This window comes from Siniperca chuatsi, linkage group LG3, assembly GCF_020085105.1.
Source record: "Siniperca chuatsi isolate FFG_IHB_CAS linkage group LG3, ASM2008510v1, whole genome shotgun sequence".
Taxonomy (NCBI): Eukaryota; Metazoa; Chordata; class Actinopteri; order Centrarchiformes; family Sinipercidae; genus Siniperca; species Siniperca chuatsi.
This window is the reverse complement of record NC_058044.1, coordinates 21,343,173-21,355,546: the sequence shown is the minus strand read 5'-3', so window position 1 is coordinate 21,355,546 and position 12,374 is coordinate 21,343,173. Positions and strand designations below refer to the sequence as shown.

Below are 12,374 nucleotides of genomic sequence, written 5' to 3'. Positions count from 1 at the left end.
TTCAGCTGAAACGGAAGTGAGGAGGAAGCTCTTGTGGCTTGTTTGCTCGAGCTGTCATTTGTCACTGGGCTGAAAGGGCTGCTTGCTAACATACTGTACCTGTTCGCCTGCTGACATATGCTGTTGGTTATGTTTTAGTTATGTGCTCTCTAATGATAGTAATGGCACACACATATGTACTGTATTGGTATCATTTTATATGGAAGGCCTAAAAGAGAATGAAATCTGTAACCCTGACAGGGTGGAAGTGCAATGTGCAACTTGTGATGTTTGAACAGGGAAAATCTTTGTGATTATTATTTTGATTTGCTCATGTTTTCATGCATGCTGTTATTTTCAAAACAATTTAAATCAAAGCCACTATATCTTTATACTATAAGTTAGTACTTTATCCTGTATGTTTGTTGAAGGTGCCATTCCTGCTTTTGTTATCTATAAATATATTTTTTTAATTAAAAATACTAAACATTATTACTGATGCATTTTTATTACTACATCTTACCTAGAATTATGACAAATAATATACTATCCATTTGAGTGTTAAAATTCATTTTTGACTTTGGGAATAGTTTGACGAAATAATATTAACTAGAGATCAATTTATTAGCTTTTCCAGAGTTTTCAACCACCTCGTGTAGACTGTGAGATTAGTTTGTCAAAGTATATTATTCATGGCCCTCTCCAATTACACAACAGTCCAGCTCACCTGCAGAGTATTTGTCACACACTAAACATCTTACATGTCGAGTCTCAAGTTTTATCTGTGTGACTCACATTTCGGTGCCTTTACTGGCATCTAACATAAGCATAATTTGTGATGTAAAAAAAACCTCAGATTTTCACATAGTCAAAAGTAAAATAAAAAGAGTTGGTCCTCATGTAGTTTCGTAATACAGTCCTAACACACTGTGGGGAACTTCTCCCGCATGGCTCGTGACATCACTGTTCGCAGGGATAAACAGTAGAAATATACCATTCACGTTACAAGGTATGTTTCAATGTAACAATCAAAATATTTGATTGTCCATCCTTGCGGGAGGACGTTGCATTGTGTTGCACCAAAAATTGAGCCTGGCGAAATGTTTTGCCGGACGTCCCTGCGTTGTTTTGCACCCGCTGCGTTGGCTTGCACGCAGGGCTCAAGTCTGTCTGAATGAGGCCTTAGCCGAAGCGGCAATCACATTAGATGGCAGTGCAGGAAGCTGTGCCAGTGTCCGGCCTTGTTCAGGAATAGTTGAGCCAAACATGCTTCCTGTGTACAATGATTTAGCGAAAGTCTGATGCTTCAACTGTCAACGTGATGTTCAAATCGGGGGCTCAAATCATCAACGTTTATTGGGTAGCCTTAGTTTGTTTTAATATCTTGCTATGGACCAAGGACTTTCAACCAAGTCACAATGCTGTTGTAACTTTACTGTTGTACCATCTCACCTTTCTTCTCAGCTGCACTTAGCATATGAATAGAAAATTGATTGAGTGGACAAATTGCGGAATGAATAAATGAAGGAATGCATGGACAAATACATGACAGATGAACAAATATTTGAATGAATGAAAAAAATAATTGAATATGTCAACAAATGGATGAAGAAAGAGCTGACTGAGTGGAAGAATACACTGAGGAATAAATGGACAGGTTAATCACTGATGAAAAAGCATTTGAATGAGAGAGAGAATGAATGAATAATTGAGACTGACATATTTGCTCTCCACTTCGCTGTAAACACGTTTTTTCTATCACTAATTTTGATGGCTTGTGAGGTGTATATATAATGAATGTGTTGCACCCATTGAGGTGAAGATATGCAAAAATGAACGCACATTTCTCATTTCTTGCAGTGTTAACATTTAGGAGAGGTGACTTTCTCTGATAATACAGCAACATTACTTTTCTTACTACTGCATCAATGAGCTATAGAGACAGTTTAAATGATTATGTAAACCCACAATATATTTGAATCACTTTATTTATGAAGATGTACCTGTATACAGTTGTGTCTTGCAAATTAAAACACAACAAGCTGAGGGAAGTTGATACAGATAATGAGCATTATATTGTTAAATGCAGCAGATGGATAAACTTGAACTCTTTGCTTCATTACTTTACAAAGTACTTTTAGACGTTTTCATGCTGCAAGATCTGTTCATATTTCAACACTAAAGAATGTCCCAGTCTCTGAGGGGGAAAAAGCCTACAGTAGTCTGTGGATGAATGAAACCAAACTTTAATATCTTCAGCAGTTGTGAGTAGGAGTTTAAAACTTCAAACTTCTCTTAAATTTCTATTTTTACCATTTTTTACCCAGGGACAGTGTGCTGACATCAGTGCTTATTTTCAGCAATGCTTTGCTTCACATTCACAAAGTTACACCGGGGAGCTACCCATTATAGCCAAAGTCTGCTGTTAGGCACTGACCGGCTAAAGGACACCTCTACATTATCTAATGAGTGACAGAGAGAACATTTCTCAATCACTTACCCGGCTGAAATGTTTCCAGCTATTATCAGTCTGCTTCTCAGCCATTGTCATTGCCGCTATCTTTAAACCTTTGAGTTCAATATTTTGTCCAACAACATTTAATTTTGGTCCATCCAGTCTGAAAGATTGGAGTATGACTCTGTACCAAGTAGCAGACAGGAGCTAGCCACACACTTACTCTAGTACACACACACACACACACATACAGACATACTTCCAATGAGCCACAGGAGAGATATTGAGGGGTTATAATGTGAGAAATGTTCTTCCCAGTTGCCTGCCTGGGGCCATGGCAGAGGAGGTGGAGCAGGCGGAGGAAGATCTTATTTAGCTGGAAATGGACAAAATGAAGCAGCATTTTGTATTCATCTCACCAACTTCTGCTCTCCCTCACTGCCCTTGGTCTTGCCCTGGCCACCACAAGCTTTAGCTCCAAACTGTAGGGCTGGGTAGGGTAAGTTAATTAAGGCTGTCCTTAAACATTCAGATATTCAAATGTGTGTTTGTTACATCAATATTTAACTCTTTAGTCAATATTCAAAGCATTGTTTATTTGTTTGTCCTTGTCTCCTTTCCTCTCCTTGGTTCTCTAATTACTTACTCATTATGGTTAGAATGACAGCTACATGGCAGACTAGATCATCAGAATCAGAAATACTTTATTGATTCAGTTTGGATGTAATGTAGAAATTGCTGTTGTTTGGCATTTACTTCTGTTAACTTTTTTTAGTGTTACTGATCATCTAACAGATAGTAGCCTAACTTTTTTTATCTACTCTCATTATCTATGCTTTTTTGGAGCAGAATTTAATGCCAACTTCTGTCAAACAAGTTAGCCCTTGGTGGCAAATTTAACATTTTCTGCATGTGCTCCACAGTAGAAGCCTTCCAGTAATTTGGGTGTTTTTGCTTTTATAAAACCATTTTAGTTGTGTTATATAAATTGACTCCATAATGTTGATTCACACTTTCTTTGTTATACACCACAATCAAACGAGACCAAAACACTGCTGGGAATCTAATGAAGTCTCATAAAGAAGTAAGGAGGCACCACCAAAAGTCTTCTACAGGAAGGAGCAGTAGGAAGTTTTGAGTTTGCAGTAGCGGTGCGAGGAAGGAATGGACTTCATTACAACTCTGAAGGCATGGTAAGACGGGGGTTGATCAGAAGTACTTACACTTCTATCTTTTGAGAGCCGAAATGTAGGAGAGAAAGAAATCTCTCAACAGCCACGTATATTACCCAGGACATGCCCAGTAAAGCTGGATTTATACATTTGTGCTAATGGGTAATGCAGTACCTATAATGGTGTGCTTAAGCTCAGAAGCTACTCTGTAGGCTACACCATGTGACGGGTGCCCCCTCAGAAATGTAACTACATGTTGGGTCTATGGTAGTTCATAAATGAAACAACATAATATGGTAACTGCACGTAATAGTCTTCAGTCATAAAACAAGTTAGGCCTTCCCACCATCACTCGTATCAAAAGGTGAATGAAACAATGTAAACACTGTTACTGTGTGGAATATATTTCAAGTTTGATATGGCCTGATCATGTACGAAACCTGTTAAGTTTAACAGTGGTGCTATCAATGGGTAAAATCAGATGCTGAACTATAAATCAAAACCTACATCGTAGTTATGCACGGCGTGACTCTCCTTAAGCATAAATACGACTTTAGTCTTTTAAATATCGCTTCTTGTCTGCATGAAATCACATCTTTGGCAAATCATTTGACAGACAGTAAAGTTCAGATGAGGAGTCACACTTTGGCTTTGCTTAGAGGGCAGAGTGAGTCGGCTTGGTAATCTTGCTTCATGTTTGCAGGGAAATTTTAGATTGGCACAGTACAGCACAACACTTTGCAGTAAAAGTGTGCTGTATCATGCCAATGTAAAATGGTATTACTGTCAGAGCCAGACCCCAGAGCACTGATAGTGGCAGTTTTTGGCCGCTGTTATTTATGCCCTAGAAAGTCTAATGTGTAAGAAAGCACAGGAAAATTTCCTTTTCCTTATTTTCATTTTCTTAGAGCTAATCAAGATAGATGTATGGGTGGGTGGAAAATACAGATACAAAATGGAGTCTGATAGGGGAAAGAAGAAGTTAAGGAGAAAGTTAAGCAACAAGATTGTGACAGACGGAAAGGAAGAAAGCAATAAATTAAAAGAAATTAAACAAAAAAAGTTAGGGCAGCAGTGCCATCCCTGCCTTTTTTAAATCCTGCAATATGCCCCTCAGGGAGTAGAAGAAATAGTCATGGAGAGAGAAAGAATATTTATATCCCTTCAATACTCCCTTATTCATCACCCCAGCTCTGCTAGATATTATATCTAGCTTGTGTTGTGTTTCTGTCTTAAGGCTGACTACAGCCCAAAGAAAGAACCAATGTAAGCACTTCCTATAACTAGGCACATGGAGTCAGGGGAGGTAAAGAGAGAAAAAAAAGGCCAGGGCAGCGAGTCTGAGGCAAGGAGAATTATATATCTAGAGAGTTATATATCTACAGAGAGATAGAGATTGCAAAGTAGTGGGCTTGCTACCACATCCAGGGACCAGTCTAATAAGTGGATCAGAATAATAAGAGGCTGCTACTTCTGCACACAGAGGTGCAATAAACTACTTGGTAGGCCCTTCAGGGCATAACCCAGGCCACTTGCTGAGTTTAGACTGGGGCTTATGAAGCTAAACACTGTGTAAGCACTACTGACTCTTGGTTTTCTGTCTGACCTGTTCATCGGAAAATAAACCATAGCTCACCATTTACGCATTCTGCACTTTGTCTTTCTGCCCATGGATTTTATAGTACCGGCAGGTACTGTGAGAGAAAAGATGGTTTTCCCCCACTAATTCTCGCCGTTAATGCGGGGCTCAACACTAACTTTTAAAAGTGGTTGCCAGGCTGGATGAGAGACTGCAAACAAAGCAGATTAAAATATTGCTTACATGTTTATGTTTATGCTTGTTGAACAGGTGTATTGATAAAGTATTGGCTTTTTACTCGCAAAGGTTTTATTGTATTTACAGTAACGAGCGTAGTTGCCGTCAACTCGAGTAATCTTCGAGTTATCTTCACTTCACCTGGTTCACTTAACTGTCTCCACTGCGGCCTCTCTGCTCTGCTGTTTGCTGACTTTGCTCTGTGTGTGTGTGTGTGTGTGTGTGTGTGTTTGTGTGTGTGTGTGTATAGGAGCTCAGCGCCGACACAGAGAGCAGGGGAGAGGCTGCAGTGTAATAATAAATTACACTGCAAAATTATAAAAAAAAGTTTGACAGCAAGGTTTCTTTTGTATATTTCTATGATTTCAACACAGATTTTTTTTTCACAATGTAGCATTATTAGGGGAAAAAATAGGGTCCCCTGGATGTGTCGGATTTTAATGCATCAGAGAAGCAGGACGCATACTTTTCACAGACTTGGGAGCCTGTTTTAGTGCTAAAATGCCAATAAACCTAGGAATCTTAAAGGAAAACCAGAATCACATCCCAAATGTGTCCCTGGTCTCTTGGGGAAGCCTATTTTAACAAATGCCGATTCATCATAAGAATACTGGTTGTAGGACAGAGTTTCATTAGACGTGAGTATGTTAACACCAATAAAATTGGATAATAATACTCCCACTTAAGGCAAATATGCGTTTTGATTAATAAGGTGGATTAATATTTGACTTTTAACATTCATAAATAACTCATTTAAGCTTAGGGCTGTGTCACGTTTGTGTTTAGACTGGAGCTAACATAGTGTGACTGTTATTACTCAAACAGTTAGTTTTACCAATTGCATGATCACCAAACAATCTGCTTTAGTATGGTATATAGCTCCCATGTAAAGCCAGCTCTTAACTTCCTATTTAACAACTACACTGTATAAATGAGTGCCTGTTATCACGCTGTGTGGAGAACGTGGATAGTAGTTTGAATATCATCCCATGCTGTGTAGGTGCTGTTCTCACTGTGTGGAGTTGGGAGAAAGGAAGTTGTTTACTGTGTGTGCCTGCGTGTGTGTTAGTTACAGTCATCTGTCCAATGCCAGACACCATGCTGGTTTGGATCTAGGCTTACTGTTACCAAATAGCGCTGTTTGGGTTTGTCTTTACATTTCTGTGTCTGCTGCACTCCAGCCGTTTCCACTGTCAGTGCTCTCACAGAGATGACAAATTGTCCTTTCATTGCTTCTTTTCATCTTTTTTTTCTTTTCCACATACTTTATCACAGTCTGTGTTTATCTCTGCCTTTATTTCTGTCTTTTGTCGAATGGATCTTTTCCTTTGGTTTTAATCTTTTATGCAATGTATGCCAGTGCTCAGTCTCGTTGATTCTCTGTCCCTTTTTTGTCATGAAAATAAATGTGAATGTTTCAGGGGTTCAAGAGAGATGAATATTGTATCCAACCCCCTTTCCCTTGTGTGTTGCCAATACAGCCCAAACTGCAGCTGAAAAGCAGGCATAATGGTGCCATATTATGCGCAGTGAAATGATGTTTCAATGTTCTTCCAGTGAATTCAGGGGTGATTTGTTTGGATCTTGCTCATTAGCCGTAGTCATCTGAATTATTGATGCAGTAATGTCAGGCCTGCTTTCCCAATGACTGATGGCCTGTGTTCCCAAGTCATTTTCCCCCATTGTTATTCCTCCCTCTCCTCCTCCTTTTTTCCCTCCCCTTTCCAACACTTCTGTAACAAATTTTCTGAGTGGCAAAAGGATTTCCATCTCCCGCTTTCCATCCCCTTACCCACCCCTTTCCCCTCCCCTGTCACCTCCCCTGTGTTTTTTTTCTTCAACGCCCCTTCTCTGTGCACCCCTTTGACATTTCTATAATTATGTGGTGTCATGAAATGATTTCTGTCTTTTCTTTTACCTCATTTCCTATTTTTCTCCTCCATTGGGTCCTTCCCTTGTCCTCTTTGCCACCCCCCCGCCATTTTCCTGACATTTCTGAGGCTAATTTCTAGGCCAGCCCTCTCAAAGCTGAGAGGAGTGGAGGGTGTTTCCTTGTTGCTGTGAACATTTTTCTCACAACAAATTTCTCAATGCCATTCATATAGGCACTTCACCTCCTATAATGTCTTTCTCTCTTTTGCTTAGTTAGCCATTGAGTTGGTCATTTACTCAAGCAGGTAGTCAGTTACTTACTCAATAAACCCTTTATTTAAGCAGCCAGTCATTTACTCTAACAGTACCCTTCATTGTCACTTGGTTACGTACAATTTCCTAGTCACTCATATATTAGTTAGCCACTATCAACAGGTAATAAATCTGGTCATTCCTTGCTTTTTGTCAGTTGATCACTTTGTAACTTGCAATCACTCAGTCACTCAAACACTGCCTCACTCACTCAGTCCTTTGTTGACTTGTCAGTTATATAGTCAGGTTGTCAGTCATTCAGTCGCTCACCGGGCCATTCTGTCATTTTGTAACATGCTCAGAAAATCATTCAGTACGACTGGGAAACTCAGATGTTTTTGAAAGATCTGATATATCTGTATTTGTGCCTCAAAATCAAACATGGATGTTGTTAAACCCCAATTTAATTAATATAGTATTATATTGTCAATGCACAGTATTATTAACCCTCACATGACCAATTCTACAACCATTTTGAGTTGTCAGGTGACTTGAACCCTTGCGAGTTGTAAATGTGGGAATCTTTCTAATTGCTACCATCCATCTCAAATGACATGAACATGGCATTAATCTGTCAGTCAGCCATTGACTCACTCATTGACTTCTGTGTGACTGCTGAACTGAAACATGCTAAATCTCAGTGTTGGGTGACTGTTGTATCAGGACAACTAATGCTGAGATAGTAAGACCTTTTTGGTTACCGGACAGTCTGTCTAACTCTCTAATGGCTGATGTACTTCTTCTCTGATCATTCATCCCTGCCTTTCTTCATCACTCCTTATCTCCAGAGGGAAATGTTGTCATAACAGTACTCTCTCCTTTGCCCCCCTCTCTCTTTATCTTTCTCCTCTCTGTCACTTCCCTTATCATCCCATTTTCCATTTTCTTTCTTTATCCCTCTAACTTTCCCCCCTCGTCCTCCATGCCTCTACTAACTTCCTTCTTTGCTCCCTTCGGCTGTCCCCTCTACCAACCCCACTGACAGGCCTTGCTGTATAGCTGATATGAGGTGGCATATTATCCCACTGTGTGTGTGTGTGTGTGTGTGTGTTCGTGTGCGTGTGTGTCTGGCTTGTGGCTGATAAGACGTCTCACTCTTATCCTCCCAGACAGACCTGTGCTGCTGTAGTGGTTCACAGGCCACACGCAAACTCACATACAGTACATACACACAGAAACACATACTACAAACAAGTATACACATTAACACATATGCACATACATACACAGAGTCTTGACTAGGTACTAGGTTGTTAGATTGAATGCCTTTAGTGGGGCTTTTCCTAACGCTGTGTGTGTGTGTGTGTGTGTGTGTTTGTGTGTGTGTGTGTGTGTGTGTGTGTGTGTGTGTGTGTGTGTGTGTGTGTGTGTGTGTGTGTGTGTGCATGTTGCCTGTCACAGATATCTGATGATTCTCTCTTATTAAACTCTTAGTCTTTCTGCTTCACTGGCAGAAAGCCTGTTAACACTCTGCACAGGGCTAGACTGTATGTATGTGTGTGTGTGTGTGTGTGTTCTTTTGTGTTTCTCTGCATGGTAGAGAGGCTGTCATAAGACTGCCTTATTGAAAACACTTGTCATGAGAGGGTAACTACAGACAAGAAAAGGGGAGAGAGAAAGCGAGAGAGGCAGATTTATTTTTCCCAGAGTTCTGTCTTGCCTTGTTTGACCTGATGACAACTCTCTTGTGGCCAGAATGAGTCCTTGTTAGTTAAAGCTACACCTAGAAGTAATCGAACTGGTTTATGAATTATTGAATTATGTTAACATTGCCTTTTGAAAGCATTTATTTGTCCATGGAATGTCAAGTAATCACCATGGTCTCTCTGGCTCTTCTCCTGCTTCTCATTTTCTCAGTCAAACACAGTCACACCTGGGAGACTTTCGACCATGGAGCAGTATTATAGATGCACCTGGAGGAGGGTGTGGTGTGACCGTGATGGTGGGGGGGCTGGCATCTCTAACCTCTAGGCTTCGTTGGTTATTTAGGTAGAAAAATTCATCTGAATGTCAAAGTACTGAAAGAAAAAGTTAGTAAAGTGCTCTTCCTCCTCCGCCCAATTGCATTGAGATTTATTAGGAATTACAATTCTGTCTAAGCTTGTCTGTCTAACTGACAGGTTATCTATGGCCTCAAAATAAGTTACTAAACGCACGCACGCACGTGTTTATTTCACTATCCCCGTGGGGGACAGTCATTGACATATAACTTTCCCCAGCACCTTACCCTAACCTTAACCATCACAACTAAATCTCTAACCTTAACCCTTACCCTAACCCTTATTTTAACCTAATGCTAACCTGTACCCTAAAACCAAGTCTTAACCCTCAAAAAGGCTCTACCCTTGGAGACCTCAATTTTTGTCCCTACGGTGACACAAGTCCCCATGAGTTAGTGTGCATTCAGGTTAAAGTCCCCACCGGGATATAAGAACATGAAACACACACACACAGAGCAATACGGTAATATGACATGATGAACTGAAGCAGTTTAGCATAAAGCTGTAGTCAGGATAAATGCTAAATGCCATTTTGTGCCAGACCTGGTCTCTTTCTCTCTCCCTCTCAAATTCTCACATTCTCTCTGACTCTTTTTCTCAACCCCTGCTTTCTCTTTACTGTTTAACTCTTAAGGGTAGGTGATATGGCTTTCTATCACGGTATATGTAATTTTACATCACGGTAACAGTATATATCACGATACAGTAATTGTTCTGTAAATTCAAGTAAGAAATGGTTTAAAATAACCATACCATACTGTACTTCATCACATTTGAGTATTTTCTTCTTTTATTTGTAACTTCCGTACAAACAAAAACCTCCTCCTGTTCTCTATTTACTGTTTTACTCTCCCCCTCCATGTATTCTTGTCACGCTCTTCTTTTGTGACACTCACATCATTACCTCAGTAAGGATGCTTAAAGTATCACATTGGGAGGCAAAGTTGTTTCTCAACACCTCAAACAAGCCCATCATCACTTCACTTATCACTCCAGCAGAGTGGGAAAAGTTAAATAATGAAAGGAAGTGAAGCATTTTGTGTTGATGTACAGTAAATCAAACAAATGGATGAATAATTTTAAATAACATTTTCAATATTTGTGCTTGGGGAATGTCATCTTGAATCAAATAGGTAAAATTCAAGTGTACTCATGACCTTGATCATTTAAGTCAAAGTAAAGTTGCCCAGCTGTTTTGATTTAGTCAAACTCAGTCATGAGAGAGGTGACTTGAGTCCACTCCCCTGCTATGTAGTGTAACAGTTTTTGGTGACTATGGCACATACTTTGCAGCTCTGTTGCATTTTTTTTTCCATTTCCCTCTTCATTTTCTATTGATGGAGACATATTCTCAGTTGTTTTTGCTGCATGAGGACCTAATTTATTGTAAAAACAGTAATCAGTGTCTTCTTGGAGCAGGAAATGATACAACTTTTGGATGTATGGTTACATAAAATAAGTGCAAAATCTGTTTAAATTGAACAAGTTGTGAATCCCACATTGACAAAAACAAACGAAGAAAGATTTTCTCAGAGATGACAAACGTGGAATGCAGTAAAAGCTTAGCCTGATTCTAACTGTTGTTACAAATAAACACGTAAACAAGGTGAGTAAGAGAAGGCTCTTTGAACTATGGCTGACAGATCATGTCTTTAATGAGGAGCTTGATTTGTGATGATTGTTGCACCCCATCTTTCAACTGAGCAACTGGTGGCCACTCCCCTTCCCAGCTGTTCAGATTATTGACCAGCCGATTAGTCTCACCAGCTGAGCTCCGAGCACGATATGATTAGTGCAACTAGCTCACTATCTCCCTTGTGAGACTGACACCACTTTGCAGTTGGCAGTAAGACAGCTGTATCTTGCTGGGCTAAAAGAAGTTACATTACTGTTATCACAGCCCATAAGGCTGCATTCAGAGTACTTGGACAGGGGGTAAAGCTTTAATGCATTTTTTCCAGTTAATAAAACAAGAGAGGTTCTGGACTGCAGCTTTTCTCTAGTGGCTTTATTGCTGGCTCATTCTGAAGTTAGTTCTTTAGTCAGTACACCAGCCCATTCAGGTCTAACTGCTTATCAATCCAAGGTTGTGATGTCTAGTGGTCATTATGTAAGATGTTCACAGGATGTCATGTTGTACAGTGTTTTCTCTCAGCTCTCAGTGTTTACAATATGTATAAACAGAAATCCTAACAAAAGCAATGGGAAATCCATAGAAACCGCCTTCACATAGCAGCAATCTTCATATTATCCTCCTTTATGTCCAGTTTTGCAATTTATTGTTCATGGAAAATTACTTTATGCTTGCCACCCCTTCTTTTTCACAAACATTACACCCCACTCATAGTTTTGGCCAGTATATTTACCTTCGGGTAAAGGTAAAATTTCATTAATTTTTAGTAATACTCTCTGTGGGGGAGAGAAAAACGCTTAAGACTTGGCCACCAAATCAAATAGGGGACCAAATCAAATAGTTTGCATTTAAATTTAATAAATAAAACCATATACGCAAGTGAGTATATTTCAAAAACTTTTCATAAAAAATAGCACAAAAAGAAATGAAAGAGACAGGCAGACTAGACTATGTGAAACATATTAGACACATACAAACTACAGTTCGTATCATAGTTGTAGGCAGCAAATTTACCTGGGGTCAATTTCTATTTTAAAGTAACCCATGTGGGTAGTTAGTGTTAACTGTGCACAATAAAGTCAGGTATACTTGTGACATTTTTGGAGATTCTTCTTAGAAGTGCATTCAAAAGCTA

General features: G+C 39.5%; 1 protein-coding gene across 2 annotated transcripts in view; it reads left to right on the top strand.

Annotated features, from left to right (window-relative positions):
• tusc3 (tumor suppressor candidate 3) overlaps positions 1–12,374 on the top strand; it is a 74,763-nt gene that overhangs the window by 1,255 nt on the left and 61,134 nt on the right. The window lies entirely within an intron of this gene.